The sequence below is a fragment of the Hyperoodon ampullatus genome (genome assembly GCF_949752795.1).
Source record: "Hyperoodon ampullatus genome assembly, chromosome: 11".
NCBI lineage: Eukaryota > Metazoa > Chordata > Mammalia > Artiodactyla > Ziphiidae > Hyperoodon > Hyperoodon ampullatus.
The window spans coordinates 50,700,795-50,716,651 of NC_136924.1; the positions used below are offsets into that span (position 1 = coordinate 50,700,795).

Sequence of the window (15,857 nt, forward strand, 5' to 3'; positions counted from 1 at the left end):
CCCGACTGATAACAGTTTCCTAAATGGAAAGCATTTATTATTATTTTATTTATTTTTTTTTTTTTTTTTGCGGTACGTGGGCCTCTCACTGCTGTGGCCTCTCCTGTTGCGGAGCACAGGCTCCAGACGCGCAGGCTCAGCGGCCATGGCTCACGGGCCCAGCCGCTCCGCGGCATGTGGGATCTTCCCGGACCGGGGCACGAACCCGTGTCCCCTGCATCGGCAGGCGGACTCTCAACCACTGCGCCACCAGGGAAGCCCGGAAAGCATTTTAAAGACATGAAGTCGATAATATTGAGGTAGAGGTTGGGATAGTTGAGTGGGGCTTATTGTTCTAATGTTCCCATATCAGTGAGTATTTAAAAAGACAGACTTTGTGAAGGCTCTGCAAAGCCTTCAGTGATGCAGCCCTGGCTCCCTGACCTCCCTTCCTGTCTCACTGTGCATCTGGACAGCAGCCCTGAACTGCCCCTGCTGCTCCCTTTAACATGCTCGCTGCTTTCAACCTTCTCTACGATTGTATGTCTGTTTCGTTCTACTTCAAACACATTTTCCTTCCTCTGTCCCTCCTCTTGAAGCCTGCTCTTCCCTGGCCCCCTCTCCTTCACGTCAAAAGAATTGGGAATCTCTCATCTCTACCTCTCCCCTGGTGTACAGCATTTTCCACATAGGGCACTGTTGGTTTATTTGCATGTCTCTTTTCATTTGCTAAATGGTAATGACTACATCTTGTTCATCTTTGTATTCCCAGCACCTCGTACAGTTCTAGCCATATGGGAGGTGTTCAGTCAATATTGTTGAAAGCGTGAATAAATAGGTGACCCTCTCAAGTTAAATTGCAGGCTGGGAGGCGTCTTAAGTGGCTATTCTTTTAGGGTTGGATATGCCCCTTGTATCTGAGGTGCCTGAAGAGAAATCTCCAGGCAAACAAACCTTTAATTCCTACCCAAGGCCTCTGCTTTCAGTGTTTGTGGAGGATGATATATACACCAAGCAGATTTAAGCTGATTGTGCAGAAATATCTGGCATCATATGTTGGTGGCCTGATTTATTGTAGTCTATCTAATTGATGACTTGAGACTCTGCCTGCATTCATTAACAAGGAGTCCAGTCTCCCTTTTGAAGTTTTACCTACTCAATTGACCTTAAATTCGGTGCCTTACCTAGTCCAGTGTGGGATCACTGGGGTCTTTTTCAACTATGAGCCATAGAGGAAGCTATTGATTATTCTCCTACTGTCCATGTGTCTCACTGCCATATAGTGTGACTTTTGAAGCTTGCACCTGCATAGTTAACACGCACTCCTGTCCACTCAGCCTTGGTGCCCTCCCTGGCCCAGACCCAACCTTGACCATGAGCGTATCCCTCTCCTCAGAATGACTGGGTTCAGAAGAGCTCCCATCAGTCACACGGTTGCTGAAAACAGCTCTCCCATCCCTGCCCCTGAGTCAGCAGCTTGGCTACCACTTTGCTTATGGCTTTTGTTTGAGGAGGCCTCATGATTCTTTCCTGCCACTGGGCTGCAGCCACGTCCTCCACAAGCCTCTGTACCTCCCCTCTTGAGGAGTAGATGGACCCATTTTCTCCCCTGTGACTGTCTCTGCATGTCAGGGATCTTGAGAGCGTTGCCAGAGTCTCAGAGGTTGAATACACCCTTGCCTATTCCACTTCCCCAGCATGGAGCTCCTGGGAAATTACCCAAGTGATTCTTCCAGGAACCGAGGGAACAAGTGCTTCTAGGTAACTTTCTGCTTCACCCCTTGAAATCAATGAAGCAGATATACATTTTTATGGGTCTTTCGAAAGGCACTTGATTTAATCTCTACCTTATCAGGTGTTAGGGATGTCAAACTGGTAGTTCTTGCATTTGATAAGGCGATGTCACCTCTTTTCCATTAAGAGATACCAAGAAGCATGGTTAGTTAAAAAGCAGAAAGATGTTTAAAATGCAGTGCCTTATGGAAGAAACTCAAGCAATCTAAATTCCAAATGTGAATTGTCCACAGGCTCTGAAACAGGAGCTAAATTACCTTGTGGGTACTCAAGTAACCTTCCCTACATAATTAGTTTTCAGCTTCATCTTTCATTTTTCTTTTAGACTGTGCTTGCTTCAGCCAGGATGCTTCACTAATTGTACTGGTCCCGCACAGCAGGCTTGCTCACCCTTCAGGAAGCCCTCTCTCTCCTCTACGTCCCTTTGTGGTACTCTCCAATCCAACCTAAAAATAATTTTCTCCCAAAAGCTGTGTTGGTCTTTTGCGACCCCAGTGTTTCTCCTCTTAGGTGACAGTAATAGCTACCATTTCTTAATATTTTCTATAATAATAAGTACTTTCTTTTTGGTAAACTTTTTGAAAATATGGAAATAACATACCTATACAAAAGCACATAGAACACGTATATACAGCTTAATTATTGCAAAATGAATTATTATCAAATATTTTTAAGTGAACACCCATGTTACCCGTGTTATTACCATTTGTATTAAACAAACAAACGAACAAAACATTGCCGACACCCCAGAAACCCTCTGGCTGTCTTTCCTTATAATAAAGCTCTCTTTCTCCAAAGTAACTCCTATCTCACTTTTATGCTCTATGCTTTCTTGCTCTTTTTTGTAGTTTTACCACTTACAATACTTTCCTAATCACTATAGTTTAGTTTTGCCTGTTTCTGAGCTTTATATACTTATAATCATACAATATGTTCTCTTTTATTTTTGTCTGGCTTCTTTTATGTAAGTCTCTGAGCTCCATACAGGCTTTGTATAGTAGTAATTTGTTCACTTTCGTTGTTGAATCGTCTCCATTGTATGGCTGTGCCGTGATATATCTATCCATTCTTCTGTTGCTAGACATTCTGGCTGTTTCCACTTTCAGGCTATTACAAATAATGATGCTATAAACATTCCTGCACATTTCTCTTTGGCCCATGTCTGGGCCTGGAACTCTCCTGTGGAGAAGTTTCTAATTATAAATTCAAGTTTGTGAATAGATCTATGTTTTAAATTCTTTTTTGGTTCCTATGTACATTTTGGTAATTTGTAAATGTTTTTCTAGATATGTGTTGATTTCATCTAAATTTCATCAAATGCACGCTTATTATTTGTTTAACCTCTGCAGGGTCTGCAACGATTCCCCTTTTTCATTTCTGACATGGTCATTTGTCAGAAATTACTTGTACCTTCTCTCTTTATATTTTGAGCAGTCTTGCTAGAGAATGATCAATTTTATGTCTTCACAGAGCCAACTTTGTTCATCCTCTCTATTGTATAGTTCCATTTTTTCTTCCTACTTGTTTAATTAAATTTTATTTTTTAAACTTTTTATTATTTTTATCTTTTTGGGTGTATTTTGCTACTTCTTTAATTTCTTGAGAAAGATTCTTAATTCATTAATTTTTAGTGTTTGTTCTTTTTAAAATATATTTGTTTAAAATTGAAAGTTTAAGCATGATTTTAGGTATATCTAACAATATTTGTTTAAATTTGAAAGTTTAAGCATGATTTTAGGTATATCTAACAATATTTGTATTACTATCCAGTTCAAAATATTTTCTCTGTCCCACTGAGATTTCAATTTTGACTCACATGTTACTTGAAGTGTATTTCTTCGTTTCCAAAGATCTGGGGGGATTGTCAAGTTATCTTTTTATTATTGATTTATAGTCTAGTTACATTATGGTCAAAGAATATCCTTTATATAAATCAGTCATTTAAAAAATTTGAGACTTGCTTTATAGCCTTGTTTATTTTCAAGATGTCTAAATGTTCTCTGTTGCATGAAAAGAATGTGTATTCTGTACATATGGGGTGATATACACACACATTAGAGAGTTTGCTAATCATCTTATTCAAATCCTTTAGGTCCTCACATATTTTTGTCTGCTTGTTTCATTGGTTATTGAGGGAAATATGTTGATATCTTAAACATTTTCTATGTGAATTTGTCTATTTTTTCTTACCACTTTATAAATTTACTTTAATTCCTGTATTTTGGTGGTACCTTATATCTTCCTGATGGGTTGAATCTTTTGTCATTAGTAAGGTTCTCTCACTTTATAATAATATGTTTTGCCTTGATTGATATTATTATAGCTATTCCACATTTCTTCTTGTTATTGTTTGCATGTTATCTTTTAAACCTTTCTTACTATTCTATTTTCAACCCTCATGTAGTGTTAGTTTTAGTTGTATTTTTTTATAGACAGCATATAATTGAATTCTGAATTTGCATGTCTGAAAAATATCTTTATTCTCTCTGGACACTTTTTTCTCTGCTGTCTGTATTGTCTATTTCCTCTGAGTGAGTACCTCATTTTTGTTTAGTTTTGAGCTTTTTTTTCTTGTTAGAAATTTACCTCAAATACATGTTAGTGAGTTTATTTTCAATAGTGGGCTGTAAAAGATGGTTGGAAAGTCTCTGTGCATAACAAGGCTTGTAACCAGTAAGACTTGTATGGAGGGGGATTGTGGTCAATGGGAATTTGCTTATTTCACTGGGTGCTCTTCAATTGTTAATGATTTTTTTGGCGAGGGCAGAGCTGGTCAGTTTTCTTTGAGATGAAACTTCTGTCTTCAACCCATATAAACAGTATTTAGGTAATGGGACTCGTTTAATATAAAAGGTGTATTTTTATAGCTTTTCTTCTCATTAAGGTGTCTAACTCTCTGCTTGAATTTCTCCAGGTAGCAAATGCTCATCTTAGCTCATGGGCCAAAAGTCATTTTCTGGTTTTATTGGCTGGAAGAGAGTACATAAACTACTCATCATGCAGGATTTCCAACTCCTGTTTTCAGTTCCATCCTTCCTCTCCCTCACAACCAGAAATACTGAGCCTTCAGTCCCTGAGTATTGTTGAGGTTCAGAAGCAGAATTTAGTTCCTTCCTTAATATCCCCAGAAGGATTTCATACAACAGAAGAAGTTGAAACCGTCACTATTTCTCAATCTACTTTGCAAAAAAATTTACACTGCTTTGGGTAGTATAGTCATTTTCACAATATTGATTCTTCCAATCTAAGAACATGGTATATCTCTCTATTTGTTGGTATCATCTTTAATTTCTTTCATCAGTGTCTTATAGTTTTCTGCATATGGGTCTCTTGTCTCCCTAGGTAGGTTTATTCCTAGGTATTTTACTCTTTTTGTTGCAGTGGTAAATGGGGTTGTTTCCTTAATTTCTCTTTCAGATTTTTCATCATCAGTGTATAGGAATGCAAGAGATTTCTGTGTGTTAATTTTGTATCCTGCAACTTTACCAATTCATTGATTAGCTCTAGTAGTTTTCTGGTGGCGTTTTTAGGATTTTCTATGTACAGTATCATGTCCTCTGCAAACAGTGGCAGTTTTACTTCTTCCTTTCCAATCTATAATCGTTTTATTCTTTTTCCTTCTCTGGTTGCCTTCCAAAACTATTTTGAATAAGAGTGGCGAGAGTGGACATCCTTGTCTTGTCTGTTCCTGATCTTAGAGGAAATGCTTTCAGTTTTTCACCATTAAGAATGATGTTTGCTGTGGGTTTGTCTTATATGGCCTTTATTATGTTGAGGTAGGTTTCCTTTATGCCTACTTTCTGGAGAGTTTTGATCATAAACTGGTGTGGAATTTTGTCAAAATCTCTTTCTGCATCTGTTGAGATGATCATATGGTGTTTGTTCTTCAATTTGTTAATATGGTGAATCATGTTGATTGATTTGCATATGTTGAAGAATCCTTGCATCCCTGGGATAAATCCCACTTGATTATGGTGTGTGATCCTTTCAATGTGTTGTTGGATTCTGTATGCTAGTATTTTGTTGAGGATTTTTGTGTATACGTTCATCAGTGATACTGGTCTGTAATTTTCTTTTTCTGTGACATCTTTGTCTGGTTTTGGTATCAGGGTGATGGTGGCCTCATAGGATGAGTTTGGGAGTATTCCTCCCTCTGCAATTTTTTTGGAAGAGTTTGAGAATGATAGGTGTTAGCTCTTCTCTAAACGTTTGATAGAATTTGCCTGTGAAGCCATCTGGTCCTGGACTTTTGTTTGTTGGAAGGTTTTTAATTACAGTTTCAATTTCACTACTTGTGATTTGTCTGTTTATATTTTATATTTTTTCCTGGTTCAGTCTTGGAAAGTTGTACCTTTCCAAGAATTTGTCCATTTCTTCCAGATTGTCCATTTTATTGGCATATAGTTTCTTGTAGTAGTCTCTTATGATACTTTGTATTTCTGCAGTGTTCATTGTAACTTCTCTTTTTTCATTTCTAATTTTATTGACTTGAGTCCTCTCCCTCTGTTTCTTGATGAGACAGGCTAAAAGTTTATCAACTTTGTTTATCTTCTCAAAGAACCAGTCTTTAATTTTATTGCTCTTTGCTATTGTTTCCTTTGTTTCTATTTTGTTTATTTCTGCTCTGATCTTTATGATTTCTTTCCTTCGGCTAATGTTAGGTTTTGTTTGTTCTTCTTTCTCTAGTTCCTTTAGGTGTAAGGATAGATTGTTTCTTTGAGATTTTTCTTGTTTCTTGAGGTAGGATTGTATTGCTATAAAATTACCTCTTTTTCGTGTTTTCATTGTCATTTGTCTCTAGGTATTTTTTGACTTTCTCTTTGATTTCTTCAGTGATCTCTTGGTTATTTAGTAACATATTGTTTAGCCTCCATGTGTTTGTGTTTTTTACTTTTTTCTCCTGTAATTTATTTCTAATCTCATAGCGCTGTGGTCGGAAAAGATGCTTGATATGATTTCAATTTTCTTAAATTTACCAAGGCTTGATTTGTGACCCAAGATGTGACCTATCCTGGAGAATGTTGTGAGCTATCCTGGAGAATGTTCTGTGTACACTTGAGAAGAAAGTGTAATCTGCTGTTTTAAAATGGAATGTCCTATAAATATCAATTAAATCTATCTGGTCTGTTGTGTCATTTAAAGCTTGTGTTTCCTTATTAATTTACTGTCTGGATGATCCGTCCATTGGTGTGAGGTGTAAAGTCCCCCACTATTATTGTGTTACTGTTGATTTCCCCTTTCATGGCTGTTAACATTTGCCTTATGTATTGAGGTGCTCCTATGTTGGGTGCATAAATATTTACAATTGTTATATCTTCTTCTTGGATTGATCCCTTGATCATTATGTAGTGTCCTTCCTTTTCTCTTGTAACAGTCTTTATTTTAAAGTCTATTTCATCTGATATGAGTTTTGCTACTCCAGCTTTCTTTTGGTTTCCATTTGCATGAAATATCTTTTTCCATCCCCTCACTTTCAGTCTGTATGTGTCCCTAGGTCTGAAGTGGGTCTCTTATAGACAGCATATATACAGGTCATGTTTTCGGACCCATTCAGCCAGTTTGTGTCTTTTGGTTGGAACATTTAATCTATTCACATTTAAGGTAATTATCGATACGTATGTTCCTATTACCATTTTCTTAATTGTTTTGGGTTTGTTTTTGTGGATATTTTTCTTCTCTTGTGTTTCCAGCCTAGAGAAGTTCCTTTAGTATTTGTTGTAAAGCTGGTTTGGTGGTGCTGAATTCTCTTAGTTTTTGCTTATCTGTAAAGCTTTTGATTTCTCTGTTGAATCTGAATGAGATCCTTCCTGGGTAGAATAACCTTGGTTGTAGTTTTTTCCCTTTCATCACTTTAAATATATCCTGCCACTCCCTTCTGGCCTGCTGAGTTTCTGCTGAGAAATCAGCTGATAACCTAATGGGGATTCCCTTTTATGTTATTTGTTGCTTTTCCCTTGCTGCTTTTAATATTTTTTGTCTGAATTTAATTTTTGTTGGTTTGATTAATATCTGTCTTAATGTGCTTCTCCTAGGGTTTATCCTGTATGGGATTCTCTGTGCTTCTTGGACTTGGGTGGATATTTCCTTTCCCATGTTAGGGAAGTTAGGGAAGTTTTCAACTATGATCTCTTCAAATATTTTCTCAAATCCTTTCTCTTTCTCTTCTTCTTCTGGGACCCCTAAATTCGAATGTTGATGTATTTCATGTTGTCCCAGAGGTCTCTGAGACTGTCCTCAATTCTTTTCATTCTTTTTTCTTTATCCTGCTCCTTGGCAGTTATCTTCACCATTGACTTTATAGGACAAACAACGAATGTAATTTGGCAGTATACATTTGAAGGGTGATGAAATAAATTTTCTTTCTTTTTTCACATGGATAAAATAAATGTATTTTGCTATATAGCTCTTTCACTGTTTGTGCCAGCAAATTGGTACACGAAGTTATAGATTGCTATCTAGCCTCATTTTTTTTTTTTTTTTTTTTGCGGTACGCGGGCCTCTCACTGTTGTGGCCTCTCCCGTTGCAGAGCACAGACTCCGGATGCGCAGGCTCAGCAGCCATGGCTTACGGGCCCAGCCGCTCCATGGCATGTGGGATCCTTCCGGACCGGGGCACGAACCCGTGTCCCCTGCATCGGCAGGCGGACTCTCAACCACTGCGCCACCAGGGAAGCCCCTAGCCTCATTTAAAAGGATTGTTTTAAAACAATAAGATTCAGTAGATACCATGCAGAGATTTTACAATATTTCACTTTTTTCATTATTAGCCAACTAACTTATATTCAAATTAAATAAATTTCCAGTGTGTGATTGCAGAAAGTCAAAGATGGGTTCTTTATTTTGATTTGATTATATCCTACCCTCTAGTTTTTTTTATTCTAGAAGAGGTATAAAAATTATAGAGTGATATTCTATTCTAACTTTGTTAGAACATCATAGTTAATTACATGGCCCACAATTTATCTGTGGTTTTCTTTTAGTTTTTCTTATATTGTGAATCCTTGTTTTTATCTTTAGCCTTTTATTCTCTTCCTAGTTGGCCCTGGTGTCAGATGATCTAAATAATCTTTTTATATTAATTCATTAATTCATTGCTTCATTCATTTAAGTATTTTTGTATTCCTAAATCATACTATACACCGAACAAAAATTTTCAACTGCCTAGATGAAAGAAATATTTTCTTTACACTTGATGAACTAAGTCTTGTGGTAGAAAGGGGCAATGTGAGACAATCATTAGAAGACTTTGGGAAATTTGTTTAACAGAAGTATATTCAAAGTGTTACAGTAACACCAGGGAAGGGGTGACTTATAGGAATAATAGCAGTTGATTTCTCAGTGGACAGGCTTAGTTAGTAATCTTAGGCCAGAAGAAAGGTATGGCATTCCAGACAATGGGAGCATTGCATGCAAAGATGCTAAGGTACATCATAGGATGGTGGGATAGTTGGTGAGATTGGTTTCATGGTGGGGAAGAGGGCCTGAAAAAAGGAGACTGTGAGATGAAATATGAATCTGAAAAATAAGATAGCTTGGAGAGAGTGAAGGATCTTCTTATCCATGCTTTGCTTTTTGGGAACCACTACATTATTTTGGAAATGTGAGCCTGTATGTCAGAGATCTAACATTTTTTTTCACACCTATTATGAAATAGTTGTGCTAGAAGCTCTATATTCTTTATTTCATGTAATCCTCAAGAAACCCTGTGAAGGGAAGTTATTTTTATCCCCATTCTACAGATAAGGGAATGGATGATTATCAACTTAATCATTTGTCCCAGGTCATAAAGTGGGGAGGTGGTTTGCAAACCTAATACTTTCTGGTTCCAGGACTCTTGCTCTTCTAGTACACCATATTAATTCTCCAGAAGTTACCATAGTGGCAATAAAGAATCTATAGTGAAGTGAAGATAATCACAGGGAAATAGGAGGTTATTGTATAATTCAGATTAGAGATGGTTATGAACAGAGCTAAGACATTGGTAGTAGTGATAACAGAAAAACAGCATAGATTTGAGGCCCTTTCAGAAGTACCCTCAGTGGTTAACCAAATGTTGAGGGTAAAAGACAGGGAGGAATTGATGTTATAGTAAGGTTTCTGTATCTACGACAAACGAATTTCACTGAATGGGCTTAAGCAAGACAAAAATGAAAGGAAGAGTTAATGTGTGTATGTGTTAGCAATCAGGATGGATTTGTCCAATGAAAACTCCATCTATAGTCTTATATATGTCTTCTTTATAGAAGTTAGAGGGAATGAATGACTAAAGTTGGGGAATTTGTGTTGGTATTTTATCTGTAAGCATTTTTGGGTCCAAATGCAATTTTGATCACTCCAGCCTCCTTCTAACAATTGTCTGAGACATATGTCACCTTCCAATGGATCTTGCTCTGTACTTCATACCCTAGGTCTTGCCTGGAATGTCCATACACATGTATTGAGCTCTATCAAAGTCTTTCAATAGTCAATAACTAGCTATTTTGGGCAGAAATACTAAAATGTGGTTATTTGTATAACAGTTGAACAAGTGACTGGATTAAAGCCTATTAATCATTTCATTACAAGTGAAAAGATTGAGAAAGGTTAATACAATAAATGTAGGTTTAATTTCTGGCATTTTATAGTGACAGATTTTCACCTCAAGCCTTAAGAACATTTAGAGTTTTTGCTTGAGTTTCATTGTGTTTAATGCAGGTAAGTCAACTTCCTCTCCACGATTTACTTGTGTATGAAGCCCCCAATCTTGTTTATGTCGCCCGAACATGGCTGAGAGAGACAGCTGTGACGTTATGAATCCAGCTGGCCACAGATGGGTCTTCAGTGAAGCATGAATCAATACTGGTTTGGTGATCTATGTTTACTGCCTCTTGTTAAACTTTTAGAGATTCAGCTCCTAAATCACCTGGCATTAACTGCATCTACTTACATATAAGTAATAGACTGAAGTAAACTGGAGCCTCTGTTGCTAGTGCTCAAGACTCTCACCTGTAAGGCCAATTCATTATATTATCATTTCATTGACTATTTAGCCCATGTTAGAGTCTGTTTAGTTTATGGCCATTTAGCACATAGGTTTCACTAGGTACAGTAGGCTTAGTAGCTCATGTTTTCAGGTTGTTATGATAATTATGAACATTTCCAAGATCCTGTTGACGTTTACACACATATGTTATGGATTTAACAGTTAAGCTTGAAATCTCAAGGAAAAAAAAACTGAAGTTGTAGCTTGAAAACAAATTCATTTAGAATCTTGAAAGAAAATATCAACAATAAATACTTACCTGGAAGGCTAGTAAGACTGCAAGCTTTTCTAGATCTAAGCATAGAAAGCCAGCTAAAGCTCAAAGCAAAACAAACAAAAGATGTATGAATAGTTGAAATAATTAGCTAAAACTCTGAATGAAACTAAAACTTTAATGGTACCTCCTAGCAAATAAAATTTAAACTGTTGTGTATATAAACTCCACAACTTCACATTTTCAGAGTCCAATGTGATATTCAAACTGGCCAGAATTGCTGATATAAATATATGCACACTCTATCCTTTACACCCTGAGCAGGAAGTATTGTTAAATGTTAATGAATGTGCAAATCAGTGAACTAGTGGTTGAAAGTGTTTATGGCAGGTCTGCATATTTGTAATTCTTCTTTACGTTTGTCCAAAACAGAAAAATTAAGAATAACTACTAAAATTTTTTGGTACAATATATCTTTTTAAAAAACATTTTTATTTTATGTGGGACTGTAGTTGATTTACAATATTGTGTTAGTTTCAGGTGTACAGCAAAGTGATTCACTTATACATTTATCTTTTCCTTTTCAAATTATTTTCCCATTTAAGTTATTACAGATTATTGAGCAGAGTTCCCTGTGCTATACAGTAGGTCCTGTTGGCTATCTAATTTAAATATAGTAGTGTAGGGCTTCCCTGGTGGCGCAGTGGTTGAGAGTCTGCCTGCCGATGCAGGGGACACGGGTTCGTGCCCCGGTCCAGGAAGATCCCACATGCCGCAGAGCGGCTGGGTCCGTGAGCCATGGCTGCTGAGCCTGCGCGTCCGGAGCCTGTGCTCCGCAACAGGAGAGGCCACAACAGTGAGAGGCCCGCGTACCACAAAAAATAAATAAAAAAAATACATATATATATATAGTAGTGTGTATATGTTAATCCCAAACTCCCAATTTATCCCTCCCCCCCACCTTTCCCCTTTGGTAACCATAAGTTTGTTTTCTATGTCTGTGAGTCTCTTTCTGTTTTGTAAATAAGTTCATTTGTATCAATTTTTTTAGATTCTGCATATAAGCGGTGTCCTATTATATTTGTCTTTCTCTGACTTACTTAGCATGATTATCTCCAGGTCCATCCATGTTGCTGCAAATAGCATTGTTTCATTCTCTTTAATGGTTGAGTAGTATTCAACTGTGTGTGTGTATATATGTGTGTGTGTGTATATATATATATATATATATATATATATATATATATATATATACACATACACATCTTTATCCATTTAGGACATTAAGTTGCTTCCATGTCTTGGCTATTGTAAATAGCGCTGCAGTGAACATTGGGGTGTATGTATCCTTTCGAACCATGTTTTTCTCTGGATATATGCCCAGGAGTGGGATTGCTGCATTATATGGTAGCTCTATTTGTAAATTTTTAAGGAAGCTCCATACTGTTCTCCATAGTGGCTGTACCAATTTACATTCCCACCAACAGTGTAGGAGGGTTCCCTCTTTTCCACACCCCCTCCAACATTTATTATTTGTACACTTTTTGATGATGGCCATTCTGACTGGTGTGAGCTGATACCTCATTGTAGTTTTGATTTGCATTTCTCTAATAATTAGCAATGTTGAGCATCTTTTCATGTGCCTGTTGGTCATCTGTATGTCTTCTTTGGAGAAATGTCTAGAATAACTACTAAATTTTATATATATCACTCTTCACTTTTAAATATATTAATTAATTCAAAAATTCTCTGTGCCATTTCCTCTGCATTATCATGGCCAGTACTCACCATGTGCCCACAGCCACAGAGGAGGGACATTCCCCTATTTTGTGCTGACATATCTTTCTAGATGAATACAGGACAGTTATTCTGCAATCAAGGAAATACAAATGTAGTTGGAGAAGTGAAAACACAAAACAATTAAAAAACATATTTAATGGTTTTCTCTGTGGTAAAATTCTTCATAATTAAATCTTATTTTATTGCTGTTTCTAGGGTTTAATATACATAGGTTTACCTATGTAATATATCAATAAATATGAATAACTTGGGTCACTTTGTTAATTCATACATTAAGCAGGTGTTTATTGATCACTTACTGTTTTCAGGCAGTGCTCTAGGTTCTGGGGAATTAACAGTGAAAAAATTAGCTAAAATAACTCCCAGTCCTCCTGGAGCTTATTATCTAGTTTTAGCTATTGTCTTCTCTCATGGTTTTCAGTGATGGGAACCTGTTTCTTAACATCCTAGTGATTTTTAAATGAGTGATGGATTTTATACATAAAAATGTATAGAGGATCTAGATGATACTTTATTCTTCCTGAAAAGGTTCACTCTTTCCTCTGTTAGTTGGAAAGAATAGAAGCTGATCACTTTAACTCAATCATGGAATGGACTGGGTAAGGACTGATTTACAGCTTCATCAAGGACCCATCCATCTCTGGTTTTCTCTAGCCTGCCATATCCCTGTATATCTTGGGCCATTCTCTCTAGCAGGCTCTGAACTATAATAGATTCCTCAGCATGGTGAAGTTGCCAAACCTCTGCTATACTTTACAGAGACTTTCTCCTTAGTCTCTCAGCATCCCCAGTGTTCAAATTCATAATTTGGTAAATGTCTTGAAAGGACAACCAACTGTGTATCATGCTCTCTTCTGGGCCTCTCTTTTTCTCACAAGAATCTTGGCTCCTTAAATTTCAAATGTTGCCCCTCTAACCCACTGAGACTGCCCTCTGCCCAGGAAAACCCCAGATCCTCCTCCTCTTGTCTTGCACACAGAATCAGTTAATGTCTCCAGAGAAAATATAGTATAGCTAACCTTTCCACAATTCTCTCCAATCTGGTGTCTTGGTTTTTCTTGTCCTCATTGCTTCATCAGCTCTCAGATGCCTTTAAGCAGATTTTGGGAGTGACTTTTACATTTTGTTTAGATCTTTTAGTTGTTCTTGGCTGGATCATTGGTCTGTTGCATGCTTACCATCTCATCCCTATTTTTAGATACTGAAAAAGAAGAATGATGCCTTCTCTTACACACATCTATACAACCACAAAGAATGTAGCCAGAAATTTCTACCCTAGCCCAATTATTCTAGAATTAATTGGCAGAGTGGACAGGTAGAGATGTATCATTGAACAAAATCTTCAAAATAGGTGTCATTGAAAAAGCTGGACAATTAACAGAGCTAATACTCCATAGTACACTGAGCTCACTGCCCAAGAACTGCTTAGATGGATGAACTCAGTATAAGTGGGAGTCCAAAACCTAATGGTAGCTCTGGGGAGTTGTAGCTTCTGGATGTGACTCTTGACTTCTTATTATGAATTATCTTCACAGGAAGAAATTCTTGATTGTCATTGTCTTACTAAAATACTGGGGAACAGAGATATTCTCTGTGTTTTTTATATCTCTACTAACACTTGTAGGAAGAAGGTATAGCACAGTGGTTAAGTGCCTGGATTTGGGAGTCAATCAAATTTAGATTCAAATCTTGTCCATTTACTAGATGCTTGACCTTGAGAAAGTTGCAAAAACTCTCTAAAGCCTTAATTCCATATCTGTGAAACAGGAATAATAATACATTTCACTTTTCTGATATGAAAGTTGATGGAGATTCAGTTTTCAAAGTGCTAATAACAATCTCTAGAACATTGCTAGCATGCAATTTATGGTAGCTAAAAATTTTTTGGCTATTATGGAAGCACATGGAATTAGAGACCCAGAATTTTGAGATGAGACCTTAAGATATTTACATAGCCCTTCCATAGATTTTAAGATATTTACATAGCCCCTCCAAAGAATGAAGCATGTGGAAAAAGAATTGTTTTAAGAATTCATAAGTTTGTTTTTGTTGTTAAAAAACTATGTAAATATCTGTTTATGTTATGGATAAAAAACTATCTGAAATAACTCTGGAAAAAAATAACTGAATTGCAAATGGTTTAACTCTCAGCGACTTCAAAAGTGTGCTTCTTCATAGTTTCAATAGATAACTAACAAACATATCATTCTCTACTGCATATTGTTTTAAAGTTAATACTCCAATATGAAATAAAAAGTTAAAAAATGAATTTAATCTAAGAAGAGTCATGTTTAACTGACGCTCTAAGTTGTACAGGTATTATCATGTTTAAGAAAAGGAACAAAATTTAAAGGAAAAGAAACCTAGCAACAAACCCCAATAAATTAAAAATAAAAATAAAGTAAAAGAAATCTGAGTGAAAAACTTATATTTAAAAATATAGAGAGAGACAAGTTTGGTTCCTAGCTACCATTCATTTGTTATGTGGTATTGATTGAGCAGATTAACTGATCTCTTTGAGTCCCATTTTTCTCAGAGAAATTACAAGATGGTAAAAATGATACTTAGAATTTTCTTGACTATCAAACAAGAAAATGAAAATGCTTAATAAACAATAAGCATGGTCAGATTACTTGTATTTAATGATTGGGTGTACCTTTGAATCTCTCTTTGAGCTGTGAGACATATGAGTTGGTGGTATATAGCAAGCAAACAAGAATTAGCTATGTAAAAAGAGTGATGAAATGAAGTCTTCTGGTTATTGCCATTTAAGTAATAATTTAAACCACGTATATTTGAGTCAATTTTTACATCACTTCACTGTGTGGAAAATTTTCTCTAATCTTGATATTCTTCTGAACATTATTCAGATATATTATACCTAAAGCCTATTCCCAGCACCTTTTCAATAGTTCTGACTCGACAAAAGTGAAGGAAAGTGAGCTCTTCTCTTCCTTTCAAGTTACTCTAATTAAGGAATTGTTTCTGCGCTCCTCATACTTGAGTGAGTGTGAAATGATGCCTTTGCTGAGTATTTCTGTTTGATTT

The 15,857-nt window shown here is 36.5% G+C and overlaps 1 protein-coding gene across 2 annotated transcripts in view; it reads left to right on the forward strand.

Moving 5' to 3' along the window:
- Positions 1 to 15,857, forward strand: part of TMEM117 (transmembrane protein 117) — a gene marked incomplete at both ends in the record, with an annotated part of 528,632 nt that overhangs the window by 273,316 nt on the left and 239,459 nt on the right. The window lies entirely within an intron of this gene.